The sequence below is a fragment of the Leptinotarsa decemlineata genome, unplaced genomic scaffold (genome assembly GCF_025532065.1).
Source record: "Leptinotarsa decemlineata unplaced genomic scaffold, Ldec_3_MD MMD2_tig00026354_RagTag_RagTag, whole genome shotgun sequence".
In the NCBI taxonomy this organism is placed as follows: domain Eukaryota; kingdom Metazoa; phylum Arthropoda; class Insecta; order Coleoptera; family Chrysomelidae; genus Leptinotarsa; species Leptinotarsa decemlineata.
Genome location: NW_027412702.1, coordinates 14729659 through 14745180, shown reverse-complemented (window position 1 = coordinate 14745180; position 15522 = coordinate 14729659). Strand labels below are relative to the sequence as shown.

Sequence of the window (15522 nt, the reverse complement as noted above, 5' to 3'; positions counted from 1 at the left end):
TATAAATATTGAATGAATACCGTTTGTAACCATAGTTCGTAATTTAGGCTTAGAACTCGATCATGAAATCCGATTCAAGGAGCATATACCGGAATGCATTTCAGACAAATGTGAATGTTACTTCTCAGTAGACGTATCCTTTCTACGTTAAGGAAAATACTATTTTGTGGTTTTGGTTCTTAGCCATCTTAAGCCCTTGACCATACAATAATAGATATCACGCTAACGATAGCCGAAATATCAAACAAAATCTAGGACTGGCAAGTCTTGGACCATATTTCTATGTCAGACCACCGCTGGTTGACCTATACGGTAAGCCACAATCTCAAAACCACTGTAAAATCCCGTGATGCGAAGAGGACGGATGTAGCTCTCTACAATCGACCCTCAAAAGGAGCTCTGCGGGAAACAGAGGTCCTGACTCCTGGCAATAATGAAGAACTAGAAAGGTACACGGTTATCTATCCAAAACAAAATAGACATTGCCTACAAAAAATCTTGTCCGATGAGGACAATTCAAACAGGTGGCACAACCAATACATGGTGGTGCCCTGAACTAGAACACCCCAGGAAGACAGCGAGAATAACCTTTAACAAGGCAAAACGTACAAGATTCGAAGATAACTGGGGTATATATATATAAAACCAACCTTAGAGAGTTCAAAAAAGTCTGAAGACAAAATCAAAGAGAAGCCTGGAGAGCCTACTGTCAGGCAGTCGAAGACTTTCCACTAGCTTCTAGGCTAGAGAAGGCACTCTCAAATGACCACCATAAGAGTATCGGCATCCTGACGGATACAAAGCCGCCAACCTCCAAGAGAGTGCTGAGATTCTCATGGAAACTCACTTCCCAGGTTCTGTCTTTCCTGGAACGACGAACCGGACGGAAGTACCAACAACACCCTCAATACGACTGACAATCTGCTAGTGCAGTAATTGACGAGGACATCACACGTTTAGCACAATTAATTTTCTGGCACGATTGTTCCAATTTTGAGTTAATTCCTATGAGATAAATTTGATTTGTATGGTGAAAAGGATTGTTAAAAAGTGCACGAAACACTCAAGGTGTCTAACGCATCCAGGTAGGATTGAGAATGATAAGGATTGATATTGTATACGTCTATATAACTTTACATAAAGTAGTGAACTATTTTGTTACATCTCGAAAGGAATAGGCATACAAAAACTTAGAAACCAATTTAGAAAATATATGAATGTATTTTTGTCAATCATGCTCTGAAAAAATTAACACCGGCCGCTGCTATTCATCATTATTCAATTGTGACTTGGCCAAGGTCGAGCTCAAATCGACTTGCGCATCGCAATTGTTGTCTAGTTGGAAGTGCGGTGCGGAGTGTTCTAGTAAGGTGATAGACATTTGAGTATCAGTTGAAGTATTTGTGTTGTATTGTCAGTATAGCAGCGAAATAAAGTCGAGTTCAATTATACAGTGTAGTCATTTATTGTCAAAACAAGGGAAAAGTTAACAGTATCATACGCATGAACTTTCCTTAATTTTCTTCGTCCAATGGTGAAAACTGTATAGAAATCTATTTTATTCTCAGTTGAAAAATTGATTATTGAATAATCTTTACTCATATAGTAATTGATTTCGTATACATAGAGCTTCATTGATTTTTTTCACTTCTTGTCAGAAAGCACAAATTGCAGAATTTTTCCAGAAAAATAATTGGCACCAAAAGCATACTTGAAATTACTAAACTAGATTTTACTCAGTTATAAACAATGGATAATTAACTATATCAGAAGTTTCCTGTCTAACAGAACTGTGTATCAATCAAAACTTTCTCAGTAAAGGGTCCACTACTCCACCAAATTTGTAATTGAATTTAAAGTAACCTCAAGTGGTTTCGGTATACAAGATCGTCACATAGCAAACCTATCATTTAACGAAGATAGCGATCAGTTGAGTATTTCATTTGTATATTATTATGTCAAATTCCACTGGAAACTTTCTTAAGAAGTTTTTTTATTCCTTTTTTCCTGCAGCGCATTCATTTCTACTTTAATTGTTTGTAGAAATGCCACTCAGTTTATGTTGATTGAAAATTCCAAATAATAAAATTGAATGTTGAATCGTTAATGTGTATAATAATACGCAGTTTGTATGTTGGAAATCAGCGAATTGAAATATTGGCAAATTCATTAAAATCTTCTTCGTCAGTATCAATTTTCAACTGGATGAAAACTGATAGATGGGGTGAAAATTTGAAGCTTTGAATAAATTCAACAAAAAAGCCGTTACCGCATATTGGAACTGCAAAACTTTTCACGACTCGTGTTTCTTCGACCAAGTTAGATTCATCAAATGAATTATAGTTTATCTTGGCTGAACTAGCCCGAGGAAGATGGATGTCTTTGAATATTGAGTTTTTCTCGACGGTCCGTCGAGAAAAAATACTTCAGTGCTGGTGTCTAGTAGAAATGCTTTCATGAGATTGAATTTTGAATAATAAATTAAATTGCGTGAAAGCATTGAAACTACAGAATTAAACTACTGAATAAAGTATGTTATGATTTAAGTGATTTTGATGTGCTCTTCAACAGTTCAATTACCAAAAATGCACTAACTAGTTCAGGAAGTGAAAAAAAACTCCACACGAGTGCAGGTGTAGGAAGAACAAACTTTTCAGTTCACCATGTGAATCCAAAATATTTTTCACAAAGAAAAATGATTTATTTATCAGTAACTCGTAATTTTTATCGATTTTCCCTACCAAAAAAAGATCTAAGAAATCATCATCACACCATCATGCAGCAATTCCAGGAAAGTAACCTTTGGTGTCCCTCAGGGAACCGTCCTGGGACCCTTACTTTTTACAATTTATATCACATGATGACATTGCACTCGAAGGGGAGAGTCCTTAGTTTTGCTGATGACCCTGTAATATTCTACCAGGCAAAAACGTGGTATGACCTAAAAAGTGATATTTAAAAATGACTTCAAAATATTCAAGTCTTGGTTTCAGTTCATCAAACTTACTTTGAACTGTGACAAAACACAATATTTACCGTTCACATCTTACTCGAACAACTTACCAAACCTTGGCTCACTGAATATAGACAATAACACACAAATACCTGAAGCAATAACAGTGAAATACCTAGGTATTATACTTGATCGAAACCTCCGATGGGACAACCACATAAAAAATGTTGTTAATAAAATAAGGGGCCTACTGTCTAGATTCAGGTACCTGAGAGACTTCTTCGATTTAAAAAATCTTAGAACGTTGTATCTCTCTTTGGTCCAGTCGCTTATTAGTTATGGTATTTTGGGATGGAGTGGAGTGGCTGAACACCACTTACATAACCTGAATGTAATCCAAAAATGGATTATGAAAATCATCTACCGAAAGAATATTGACTTCCCAACTGATTCCTTGTTTCAAGAGAGCTAATTTCTTGATGTAAGGCAGCTTTTTTGTCAAAATGTATTAAATAACATCCACAAGAAAAAAATACCAGTAAATACTCTAGATCATAATTATGAAACAAGAGGGGAATCAGTATATACCTGCACAAGTGCAAAAACAATTCGTCAACGTTAATGTGAATACATCGCTCCAAGGTTATACAATCTACTACCAGCTAAAATAAAAAGCATAGACAAATTCAGAAAATATATAGATGAGGTCAAAGATTGGATTATGCAAAGTGGAAGTGGAACAATCTTATAAATCTAAAATACTCACGATGAAGCAAAAAACAAATTAAGAGCTCGTTTTCATTTAATTTTATACTCTTTTATATTTTTATCTTCTTTATTTTAATATTTTTACAATTATAGCTAATGTTTTTGGTTGAAGAAATCCTTAATCAGGATAGCACGTTACAGGATAGGACCCCCGTCTTCCCTTGCTCGTACAAGTTGTTAAGTGGCTCTGCTGATTATATGTGTATACTGATATATAAGTAGTAGATATATTAGATGTGTGAAACAGTTAGTGTTTACGGTTATGTGTACTATATATGTATGTATATATTTGTTTGTTTGTTCTAGCATCATCACATACAAGTATCTTGAATACTTCCATGATGTTTTCAATGTTTACTCATGTTACATTATTCATGTAACACTGTTTTCTTTATGAAATATTTCCTTGAATAAACATTATTATTATTCAGATACCCATCTTATCATTTCGCAGGCTAAAATCTGTCTCCGTCTTCAGAAATAGAATAAATCTAACCAAACACAGTTTCTCTTTTGGTTCGCTTCATTTTCAAACATCTCCGAAAGATGTTGAATGAGATTTGGAATGTGAAATATGTCAATTTTATTGATTTCTGAAATATTCGATATAGTACAAGGACATCTTTGATACTGGTGTGTTGCAATTTCGCTACCATCCAAATTTTTCCTCAAGACGGGCAGCCAACTACGGTCAATTTTTGAGATGGTGTTTGAAATACCCGACGACACCACAATGTTACAATAAAATTCTGATATCTAAAATTTATAAGTAAATGCTCATGAAACTGAAGAGAAAACCACATAAACGCCATTCTCCAAATGAAACAGTTCTTCAACAGTGAAGTTCGAGGTATACTGAGTTGAAACTCATAACGATGAGCAGCCACAGCCGGTCGCTTATTTCTGATATGTATCGCTTTTGGTGAAATAAAGTGTGCCAAGTCACTTGAATACTTCCGGTGGAAGTATCTATGGAAGTGAGATAAATCTCTAACGTTTCTTTGATGTTCCAGACTATCAAGGTTGCAAGTGATGTTCTCGTATCCAATCAGACGGATGGCTCTTTTCTGGATGGAATCCAGAATCCGGGGCGGAGCTCCATGCTCCAAAGGAGATCTAATCTGGGCTTTATAAAGCATCAACAGTTGCTGAGGTGTGTACAGTTTTCTGATTCGTTAAAGTATCCCAAGCTTTTGAGAAGCGGCCTTTGCAAATCCAGCGACATGGCTGTGCCATAACTCCCAACAAACTTATCGAAGCAGAAAGCGGAATTGTCTGACTTGACATTATTATATCCGGTTCGGAAACATTTATCTTCTCGGAGAAAGCAGATGCCTGGGTTTTTGTTACATTGAATTGAACCTGGTTACTTTCATCCCAAATCGAAATTACTACCAGATCCTCATGAAGTCATCCAACATCCTGCTGCCGGTGAAGATGTGCTCTCGCAGCAGATATCGTGGGATCCAAATATGATGACGAGATAAGTGTGCTGCGGGTTTACGGCTTTCTTCATTATTTTTAATATCACTGAAAGCAAAGCCATGGGTCTATAGTTATTTGGATGAGTTTTCTTGACCTTATTGGGAAAAGGCTGAACGCGAGCAATCTTCCAACAAGAAGGAAAAACCCTTTTCTTGTAAGACAGGTTGAAAAGTCTGCAAAATACTGATGCGAGTTCATTTTGAGTATGATGACGGGCACTTCATCAGAACCAGACGCCTTGTTGATATTGAGCTGTTTCAAAATTCGCCTGACTAGTCGCTGTTGAAAAGTAACTTTCGGCATTGTGGATTCTAGTGTGGGAATAGCAGGTGGATTACTATCCAATTACTAACAATTAAGGTTTCTTAACGCGTATTTATGCTGTGTCAGGTAGTTTAGAGTGCTAATATCTGTACCTGGATTAGGTAATTCGTCGTTAACTTTCACTGACACTTTTCTACCTGATGTCATGCTGTTTTCTATGCTTGAACTTCTTAGAATGGGATTCCATATTCGATTGAGGTTCACCACTTCTTCCTTTCAGTTGAAATCATCCACATGTTTGTGGATCTCTATTGCTACCAGTCGGCTATGGTATCCCTGCTTGGGGACAATAAGTTCTGTGAATCCTGTGAATCCTGTGGTTTTCTTCACTGAGTGCGTGTTCTGACTTGTCCGTTTGACCCGGTCTGCAGTTTCTTTCATACTCCATCAGCCTGGTTCCCATAGATTTTTGGTGGTTCCAATATATACCTTTCCACAAGTGCAAGGTATGCGATATACCCCTGCTGCTGGTAGTGGGTTCCTTTCGTCTTTTGCCGACCTGAGGCTTTGTAGTGTCTTCCTGGTGAGTTTGAAAATTGTTTTAATGTCATGTTTTCCAATATTTTTCCAATTCTGTCTATGACCCGAGGGATATACGGTATATACGCGCGTACAACCATCTGATCCTTCTCTTCGTTTTGAACCGTATGACTCTTCAGTTTCATGGCTTTGTTGATCTCGGGTACACTGTATCCATTCGATCTCAAGGTCACTGGAAGGTTTTCTAGTTCTTCCTCTAGATGCTCTGGTTCACATATTCTTTGAGCCCGTTCCGTAAGAGTGGAAATGACCACTCTCTTCTGACTAGGATGGTGGTTCGATAGTTCGTGCAGATACCTATCCATGTGCGTGGGTTTTCAATACACTTTATGAATAAGTCTAGCACGTAACGGCTCGTCTTTCTCCCACGCATAGGTCATCGGAAGGCAGGCTCCTAGTCTGTCGTCGGACAGACACTCAGTGTTTAGTGTGCGTTAGACATGTACTGTTGACATTATTATAAAAATCTAACCAGCAAGCACATAATATTCTTTTAATATGTGAAAAGTGGCTTGAAAATGATGATATTAATTTTGTGTATGTACATTATTAGTATCATATCATTAATATTTCAGATTTTAAAATACTACTGAGAAACGAGAACTGGCTGAATGTTTACAAGGAAACATGTCCTAACGAAGCATATAATAGATTTCTTGAAATCCTTCAATATTACATTGAGGTATCTTTTCCACTCAAACAGACAAAAAAAACAAAGAAAGTCAACTCTAACCCCCTTACCCCCGAACTCTATAACCTTAAAAACATGGTTTCTCTATATTCAGAATGCGCGAGAGTAAACGAAAATTTCAAGGATATATGTCGCCAAGTAACTATAACATACAGGGATAAACTAAAGCAGAATAATCAAAAATGCATTGAGCATAAGATAAATAGTTCTCACAATAAATCAAAAACCATGTGGCAAACTATAAATAATATCAAAAAAAAAACTATAAGCCCAAAGATATTTCCATTTTAAGTGGAGAACATAAGGTGTCATGTATTGACATGGCTAACAATTTTATTGCTCATTTCACGAAAGCGGAAGAATAAAGAGAATATGACCTAAATTTTATGGAAAATATAGTCACACTCTGCCCAAACTCCATATTTCTCCACTCAATCAAGGAATATGAGGTTTTTGATTTAATAAATGAATTGAAGAATTGTAATGCTAGTGGATATGATCAGGTCTCAAACAATCTTCTGAAAAAATGCATGGAAGAAATAGTCTTCTTTCTGACCTATCTGATAAATCTGTCTATGGAACGAGGAATGTTCCCTGAGAAATTAAAAGTTGCAATCTTTACCCCAATCTTTAAAAATGGAGACTCAAATAGCTAAGAGAACTATAGAGGAGTAAGTCTTCTCTCTAGTATATCCAAGTTATACGAAATGAATATTAAAAATCAGTTACTATCGTTTCTCCTCAAAAATTAATTACTTTCGACAAACCAGCATGGTTTCATGCAAAATAAAAGCACGGAAACAGCTTTGTATGATTTCATAGAACACATAGTAACAGCCTTGGATAACAAACTACAAATTTGTGGTTTGTTCATCGATTTTTCTAGAGCATTTAACTGTGTGGATCACTATGTACTAATTCAGAAAATGTATCGCTATGGGGTTAGTGGAGTTGCCCAAGATTGGATGAGGTTCTATCTAGAGAACAGGTCACAAACAGTGATGATTCAAGGTGTTCACAGTCAGTCCTTGGACTGCAGGCAAGGAGTTCTACAGAGGTCTATACTCGGACCACTGCTTTTTATTATTTATGCGAACGACTTGATATAATACCTAAAATCTTTCAAAGGTACATATAGTTGCATATGCAGGTCACTGATTGTAATACATTAGCACTTGCAGAAACAACAGAATTCATATATGAGAAAATAATGGAATGGGCTGATAAAAATCATTTAGTACTAAATATCAGCAAAACAGCATTAGTCAAATTCTCATTGCAGAACACCACAGAAACTCTTAAAATATATGAAGATAGCCAACTAGAGGTGACATCCAAACCAGAAACAAAAATGCTAGGGCTAACTCTAGATCATAAGCTCATATAGATTCACTGTGTGATAAATTACGAAAGAACTGTTATGCACTGAGATTTATGTCGAATCATTGTGGAAGAGAGGTTCTCCTAAATCTGTATTATGCAACTATTGGCTGTCACTTGCGCTATGGGATCTTGAATTGGGGTATGAGCTCCTCTGCTGAACGAGTATTTATTTTATAAAAGCGCGCGATCAGAATAATTGCTAGTTTGGGATGGCGACACTCATGTAGAAGCTCATTAAAAGAGCTGGAAACACTCAGAGTTGCTGGTCTGTATATATACGAGAAGTGTCTCTTCATTTATAAGAATAAAGGAAAATTTTGCGCAAACCAGCAAAACCACCCATACGCAACTAGAGCTAGGGGGTTGTTGATAGCGAATCCTCTCCGAACTTCCCTCGATCAGAAGAGTCACACCTATACCTTGGGCCCAAATTATATAACAAGCTAGATGTTTCTATTAAGGACTCAATGAACATCTGCATATTCAAAAGACAATTGAAAAAATATCTCGTTGAAAGAAACTGCTACACCGTTGACGAGTTTTAATAGTTACTCTTGATAAAAAAAATTGTTAATTACCTTTATATGTTCAGTGTAGTATCTGTCATGTTTTGTTATTTTATATTTCTATATATATTTGTTTTTATACATGGTGTTACGTAATATTTTTTTATTACTTATTTATTCAATCATTAGTTCATATGTGGGGTATTTTAGATATAAACAGGATAGGGTTATTTGCTCACCACAGCTCTCTTTTAGACAGCGAGAGGGGGAGGGGTAGTTATACAAATGATGTATGTTCCAAGGGCGCCAACAGATTTACTATTTACCCTATATAATGTAATAGCAAGCAGATCCAAATCTATAAATTATCCACTATACAATAATGCCCCAATAAAACTCAAAATTTGACAAATGGATATATTGACATATTTTCACACAGGGTTTGGCAAGGAAAACCTTAACTAATAAATAATAGCCAACCACGGAGGGGGGTCGTGCACGACAGAGATAACTGGACAGGGTGTTTGGGAAAAACAAAACTACCCTTCCAATCTCCTGCACAACGAGGGGGAAAACTTATTTTGTATTTAGAAATTTCTGAAGAGAAATTTGACCGGAAGACATGATATTGGTAATGTGAAATGTGAAGGTATTATTATAAAAAATAATATATATTAAATTTGCACTCAAATGGAAAGTCCTTAATGCCGCTATGCGGTACTTAGCCTCGATTCCAAAGGGCCAGCTGTAATACGGCACTATTGCGCTGCTCCATCAAGGAAGAGGATGAGAACCCATGTGACATTTCCTCATTTCCTTGTCCCCAAATAACTGTTCATATAATAATATCGGTTTTTTTTCCTGGGTGGTACACCAATTTATAAAAAAACAACGCCTGACATTGAATTATTGTTGGATTCCTTGTATTATGGGATATATTGTTGTCCTATGATGACACAAGGAATAATACTTAAAAACTCACCTCCGATTATCGAACCCTAATAATTCGAAGACGTTTTCATATACAGTTGGAAAAAACTGATATAAATATCCTCCGAAGAGATAAGAAAACGGAATTCTCAACCTTCCAAATCAACACTATTACGAATTCATTTCTGTGATTATATGAATTACAACCGCTTATAGCGTTTACGAAAATCCCTAAGTTAAATTCACAGTTCGAGTATCATTGTCAATTTCCAACTGAAAAATGATCAAAATACCTTGGTCAAGGACCAACAAAGTTTCTAATTTATCCGTTAGTGGCAGCAGCTATCGGGTGGTTGTTTATGATCTCGATATGAGCTATTAGTAGGTGGGCAAGCGACAATAAATAGGTACCTTTTACGGATAACGTAAAAGGTACCTATGGACGTCCTTGTTACTGTATGTAAATGTTTATTGTAATGATTTCTTACTGTTCAACAAGTGAAATAAATATTATTATTATTGTTATTATTATTATTATTATTTAATCCTACAAAAGTAACAATTGTCTTATGGTAGCTGTAATAAATGGATTTCAATTTCAATATCAAATAGTTCAACTCAGATTAGTTTAAGTTATAACTTCTGTCGGGCGTCCCGAGACACACACATTTTTTTGTTTTTTTTTGTCGTGATTATAGATCTCAATGTATTAGTTGTTCTGAAAGATGTTCTAGCACATCTATTTCTAGTTCGTCTTATATTCTCATATAGTCTTGGAATGTACTCGTAAGGCATCACGTTGGTAGTGAAATGTATCAGTGGTTGTTAAGTTGATGGTAGTTGAATTGGTGATGCCATATGTAGGATCATTTTCAGAACAAATTTTATCAATGTAACTTCTTCATCAGAATTTTCAGCTGTATTGCAAATCGTTTTTGCTCTATCAAAGAGATAATGTGATTGGATGTGACTGAAATGGTTTTTTTTTCACCTGCATATTCAATACTTTTTATTTTTCCAGCATATGGAAAGTGAAAATACCCCAAAAAAGTCAATGAAAAATAAACATACCTATACTCACAAGGCACTTTATGACAAGAAGCCTTGGCAGATAATTAGAGAAAAACTAATTTAATCAAAAACTTTTAAGAAACATACTTAATTGGGAAATAGTTGGTATTTCAATTGATAAGAAAAATCGTTATAATTTGCTGACAGTAAGTATATGATACGAAATAATTTCGAAAACAATTCAAATATTGAATGTATACATGAAGCTACATCATTGAAATTATTGATGTGAAACATTAATAGCCGCACCAAGCGCAATCGACTGTGCGATTCTATCCCCACTGGTAGGACGTTACGCTGTCTCTTGCTCCACACTGAGTTCGGATACCTACAGTGTATACAGTCGTGTTACCATTTAGTAATAGATATTTTGATAATAATTCTGCAGAAATATATCAATATATATTCATAATCGCTTGGATCTCCATGATATCAGAACTTGACAAGTTGAATTGGAATCTTCGACCCAAAATGAATGTGAAGGCACTATCTTCCAACGTGCGTTTTGCTTGCCAAGTTAGCATCATCAGGAGATGTCGTCAAAAGATGTGTGTGTGTGTTTGTTCCTCTTCAACGATTAGATGCCACAAATTTCGTCATCTTTGAAAAACGTCTGAGCTGTGGGGTTTGCAACAAAAGATACGTTGGTTAAACTCAGAGGACCGTAATAACTCGTGTTGAAGACCACGTTTCATTTATTCAGTTTCGTAGACCAAAGAAGTCCAGTGTTTCTCGAAACGCCTTGAAAAATCATTGAAAAATGCTTGAAATTGTTGAGAGCGATTCGTGATAGCAGGCTTATAGTCGTCTTTGAAAGATTAGAAATTGAAAAATGTGGAATGAAATGAAAGAATAGCGACATTTTTTGCGGGTTTATTCTCCAGTCTCAATTACAGTCTTTCCTCCGCACACTCTCGCTCAATGAAAAAAGTAATTGTGAGCATTTTGTGGAATGTTTCTATTTACTCAAAAAACGAGCGAATCTCCTGTCATTGCTCGACTGTAATACTAGAAGACGAACGATAAGATGAACGACTAGGGAAAGAATTCAATTCACTGAAAACCAACTGAATACCAGAATGTCACACGTGAACAGATGAGCAGTCGTTATCTGTATATGTCTCCTCCTACACAACGACACAGAACGTAAACGTATTTCTGATTGTTATCGTACTAAAGATGAAAGAAATGAAAGAAGGAATAGGGAAGTAACAGACTACATTATGTCTGAAATCTTCCATATGTCTTTTTCGCTGTCTGGAAAACGAGCATCTAGATTATTTGATTTTTTCTATTGTCTTATATTCTTCTATTGTTATGGAGAGTGGTTGGAAATAAATCAAATCTATACTTATGAATGCGAAAGTCACTCACTTAACACTTACTCATTTATCTCTGTTTCTCTGTACTGGTAAGTCCTAGGAAGCTGAAATTTGCTATATGTGCTTCTTAGGTCTCAGATACGTACTAAGAAATAATATTTAAATATTTCAACTGGGGAGCCCTAAGGGGCGCGTTCACATATGAATTTTACCCTTTCATTACTGTTTTTGCGTATCGCTATGTTTTCGGAACCTGACATTTTGTATATAGGTTCGTTTTACGTTGTAAATTCCAAAGAGATCAGTATACTACACCCCTAATGGCCAGGGTCAGGGCCTGAAAATATAAAATCCATCTCAAATATCAATCGCTTCAAAAAAGAGTTGAAAGAGCATATTCTTCTTGACTTGAACTTCTACGTCTATTTGAGTAGCTTTGCTATATAGTCCACTAATAATTCTCTAATACATATGTGTTATATCACATTCATTTTCAACAATATCCATATCGATTTCAACATGTTTTTATATATTATTACTAGTACGCGTATTTTATAATTGTGATTTTATATTTAATTGTCGATTTAATTTTATGTTTGTATGATTATATATTTAAATAATATTATAAGTCAAAATTGAAAACTTTTTATATTTATACTTATTTTTTTTAATTTTATATTAACTTATGTGTTTCTAATTTCATATATTGAGTAGTTTATTTTCATATGCAAATCCTTTTTACATAATTCATTCTCATACTTTAATATTTTTCATATATTCATTTTTTTCCTTTGGATCTTCTTTTTACCATGAAAAGGTATCAGACAAGAAAAACAAATTCTATTCTTTGTCGCAAATGACCACCTTTCATCAACGGAAAACGACTTGAAAACATGACATGAAAATAAACCATGAAATTGATCTTTACAGCAAATGATTTGATTTTTGCCAACAAATTTTATGGCTAAAGTGATATCTTTAGTTCTGCAATTTTCTTTATTAGCTTTGAATTCTGAAATTAGTGGAATTTGAAGTTGACAAGCTGCATTAGCTTTAGATCCCAACCATATTTTTTATTGTCTTCTCAGTAATATATTCTGCCCATTTCAATTTGTAAGAAGTCGGTTATTTATTCAGAAGTTCTTGTAATAGCAAAGGATTACATAAGTGTTCATTCTCCTTCAGTGACTGGACAGTATATACAAAATTGCTGTATCTGTATCTATAGAGTAGGGAGGGTGAGTGTAAGCCCACGCACTTAGGCCACATGTGACCCATTGTACATCCTCCCGAGGAGTTGTCCTCCTAGGTCATCGTCCATCCTGTCCTTTCCAGGAAGGTGGACAGGTCGCTGGGAGACATCGCCTTTATATCGGCAGGTGTAGGTCAAGACTCGCCGAACACAGACTCTCTTATTGACGATAACTCCGGGCACTCGCACAGGACATGCCTGACAGTCTCATCTTCCTGTTCACACATCCTGCATAGAGGTGTGTCCACTAGCCCCATATCATGTAGGTGTTTCCTTAGCTGACAGTGGCCAGTCAGAAATCCTTCTGTAAGGCGTAGATTTTTCCTGGTCATCGCCAGATATTTCTTCGGCGCCAGCTTCCCAGGGTCGCCCAAGGTGATCCTGGCAAGATTACATCCTTTGATTTCATCCCATCTCTTTAAAGATTGAGCATGGGTGTAACATTTGATTAGTTCCGCAATTGTCGAAGTCATCAGGCCGTGGGTGCCACTTGGTCCTAAAATTCTTAGTCCAGCCGCTTCCTTGGCTAAAGAGTCGGCAATGCGATTACCTTTACTCCTGTTGTGCCCTTTAACCCACCTCAGGATAATGTTATTATCCACCGAGGCTTTGGCTAAATCTTGGTGGCACTCTAGTGCTAGCCCTGAAGTAACACGGTGTCTGTTCAAGGCTAATAGTGCTTGTCTGCTATCAGTGCAGATTGTTATGTTTTTGCCAGAAATTCTTTTCTTGGTTATTTCTTTTGTGGCAATTGAGATACCAGCCAGTTCTGTTTGGACCACGCTGGTATTTCTTCCCATTCCCCACTTAATCCTTAGGCTTAGTGATCTGGAGTACATTCCACATCCTGAGCCTTCTTTGGTTTTTGAGCCATCTGTATAAATCCGTATTGCATTTGTAGCATCTGATTCTGTGTTCTGCTTAATTTGTATTTTGTAGGGTTTATTAAACACAAACCTGGGTTCAATTGTCTGAAAATGCTATCAAAATATCTAATTTGTCGTCCTTATTATTGGAAATTTTCTCAAACGATCAAGTAATAATATGTTCAGATCGACCAAATCTATTTTTCAATAACTCTTTTACTTCATCTACATTTTGCGGAAGTATTAATAATGCAGGTATTATTTTTTTTGGCAGGACCTTTGAGATATTTCGGTAACCTGCTTTGATTCTCCTCTTTTGAATAACCACACAAAGCAGTAGAATTTTCAAATTGGTGAATGAAATTGGGCCACTCTGTAGGATTCCTATTGAAAATTGGCAAGTCTTTCGGAACACTTTGTCTAGTCAAAATTTTCTTTATGTCATTATTGTCAATTGATTGACTGGACATTTCACGTGAACTGAAATTTTTCCTAACGTCATTTTAACAGTTGTTTGCATTTTTAGGAGTAGGATATATTTCTGCTCGTGACAATGTAGAAAATGGTTCACATACCTGAGAACAGCAAGGCATGCAATTTTTTGTGTCATTATTACCATTCCAAGTGAACTCGTTTACCCACTTTTGAACATTCGAACCATTGTTAATCACTAACCCTGATCCATATGATGGAGACTCATCTTCCACCGATGCATCCGAAGATTGATATTCCATTTGTGATAACTTGAAGGCTGATTGTAAGTCGAGAATTTCTTGTTCTTTCTTCAATAATTTCTGCTCCAGTTCTTTCTTCTTGATTTCTGTCTGAATCATAAATTCTTTTTTTTTTTCTGAACGGGCGCTACTAGTCTTGGATTTAATCAATTTCCTTTTTTGAATGGAACCCTGCCGTGTCATTTTTTTTTTTTGCTGTCTGCATGGCAGTACTTAGAAGTGGAGTTTTTGTCATCAATGTCATTACTCTGCTCCAAATGTAAGCCACGAGAAGAAATGTTTTCTTGTTTCCTTTCACTACTGATAGGAATCGCTTCCTTTTCCCGTTTTTCCGCTAATCTCTTGCTTCTGTCTCAATAGGTTGATTCGGTAAAGGCGTAGAAGGACCAATTAATGTTATGTTTTACCTGAAATATCTAGGTCTAATCCGGTCTCAAAGAACGAAATATTGAAATTCAGTGTCAGTCAAAAAAGTTTTTTTTTATTCTTCTTATTTTAGTTACAACAACTGAACATCAAACTAACTATAACTATATACAGGGTGAAACAGAGAGTAAACAAATAATAGTGAATATAAATATTGAACATTGATAAATCCAAGAAACTGATCTGGAAGTTGCGTAAAGAACTGAAAAACCTGTCGGGAATATATTGACCCTGTACCAAGGTACCCTGTACCAGAACAGAAAAAAAATAT

General features: G+C 35.9%; 1 protein-coding gene across 5 annotated transcripts in view; it reads right to left on the bottom strand.

The window, feature by feature from the left end:
• The window catches only part of LOC111515237 (uncharacterized), a 55084-nt gene that overhangs the window by 33517 nt on the left and 6045 nt on the right, over nucleotides 1-15522 (bottom strand). Inside the window, exon 1 of one of the 5 annotated variants that reach the window (XM_074184020.1) lies at nucleotides 9633-9847. The exons of the other annotated variants lie outside the window; for them this stretch is intronic. The gene's annotated coding sequence lies outside the window, so the exon portion shown is untranslated. Of the gene's footprint in view, nucleotides 1-9632; nucleotides 9848-15522 lie in introns of those variants that run through there. 5 annotated transcript variants of the gene reach the window in all.